Below are 1689 nucleotides of genomic sequence, written 5' to 3'. Positions count from 1 at the left end.
ACACATAAGATGATGCTAAGTGAAATGAACTCCAGGTTATGGAAACGATTGTTATATCACAGTTCTAACTACTTTCAATGTCCCATCTGTATCTGTAGCTTCTACTATTGATGATGATCTTGTATCACCTTCCTGTGGTTGTACCTACACTATCTCTGTAATCTTATCTGAGTATATTGGAAACCGTGTTATACTGGTATTAGAAGTAGGAAATTGAAAGGGAATACCAAAATTGAGAGACACAGGGTAAAAAAAAGACAAACAACCTACAAAAGCAATACTTGCAAAACAGTTTGGTGTAAGTGAACTGAACACCTCATGGGGGGAAAGGGAAAGGGGGAGGAGGGGGGCGGTATGAGGGACAAGGTAACAAACAGTACAAGAAATGTATCCAATGCCTAACGTATGAAACTGTAACCTCTCTGTACATCAGTTTGATAATAAAAAATTTGAAAAAAAGAATTTAGTATATGTGCTTGCTGTGGAGGAGCACATATAGTAAAACTGGAATGATATGGAGATTAACAAGGCCCCTGTGCAAAGATGACACATGAATTTGTGAAGCATTCCATATTAAAATTGTTTTAGTTATTATTATTATTAGTAGTAGTAGTAGTAGTAGTAGTAGTAGTAGTAGAAGTACTGGGGCATGAACTCAGGGCCTTAGAGCTTTCCTTTAGCTTTTTTGTTCAAGGGCTAGCACTCTACTACTTGAGTCATAGCTCCACTTCAGCTTTTTGATGGTTAATTGCAGATAAGTCTCACAGACTTTCCTGCCAGAGCTGTCTTCAAACTGCAATCCTCAGATCTCAACCTTCTGAGTAGCTAGAATTACTGGCTCATATAAATGGTTTAAACGCTGACAGATACTGTCAGGTGAGAAACCAACACCCAAATAGCAATGGTAATTGGCACAATAATGTAGAATTAAGACACAACCTAGATTGTGGCGGAATGCATGGCATCTCTTCTGCCTGCCATCCTCCTTGCCCAGACTGGAGACTTCGCAAGCGCCCTTTCCTTAAAGCAGGGACAAGAGATGCCTTTGGAGCAGGTGGGTGATTCAGTTGCTGTCAAGTCAGCTATGACCAGGAGTGGCCATCCAATATAAATCATGAGACATCAATTCTGTCTTATGAGATGCAATATGGTTCAGTGTAGAGCATGCTGTGGCCCTTGGTTGACCCCTAGCACCCAAGAAAAAGAAAGCAAAGATTAAACTTTATGACTTTTATACAACACATTTTTTTTACTTCAAATAGTAATTTCCCTACTTAATCAGATTTATTTACTAAGTACGGTTCCTCTCCATACTTGGTTCCTGCTTCATCTCCCATCTCCAATTCGAGTTCAACCTCAGCCCTATTTATCAGCATTGAGTCTATTCCCAGAGAGTGAATCAAAGACAGTTTCAGAGGGTCAGGTATTCTGTACAATTTTGGATGAAGGAATATTTCAGAAGGGGAATGATCTACTTTTTAAAAGTCATTGACTTGTAGGGTATCAGTGGCTCACGCCTGTAATCCTAGCTACTCAGGAGGCTGAGATCTGAGAATTGTGGTTTGAAGTCACACTGGACAGGAAAGTCTCTGAGACTCTTATCTCCAATTGACCACCAAAAAAGCCACAAGTAGGGCTGTGGCTCAAGTGGTAGAGTGTTAACCTTGAGTAAAAGAAGCTCAAGAACAA

The 1689-nt window shown here is 40.0% G+C and overlaps 1 non-coding gene across 1 annotated transcript; it reads left to right on the top strand.

Annotated features, from left to right (window-relative positions):
• Window positions 1-472: 472 nt before the first annotated feature.
• On the top strand, window positions 473-578 carry LOC125344838. The gene has a single exon (XR_007209647.1). It is a non-coding gene; the product is annotated as a U6 spliceosomal RNA (small nuclear RNA).
• The last annotated feature ends 1111 nt before the right edge of the window (window positions 579-1689 follow it).

Source organism: Perognathus longimembris, unplaced genomic scaffold (genome assembly GCF_023159225.1).
Source record: "Perognathus longimembris pacificus isolate PPM17 unplaced genomic scaffold, ASM2315922v1 HiC_scaffold_4517, whole genome shotgun sequence".
Lineage (NCBI taxonomy): Eukaryota > Metazoa > Chordata > Mammalia > Rodentia > Heteromyidae > Perognathus > Perognathus longimembris.
The sequence above is the reverse complement of the archived record's forward strand: the minus strand, read 5'-3'. Positions and strand labels throughout refer to the sequence as shown.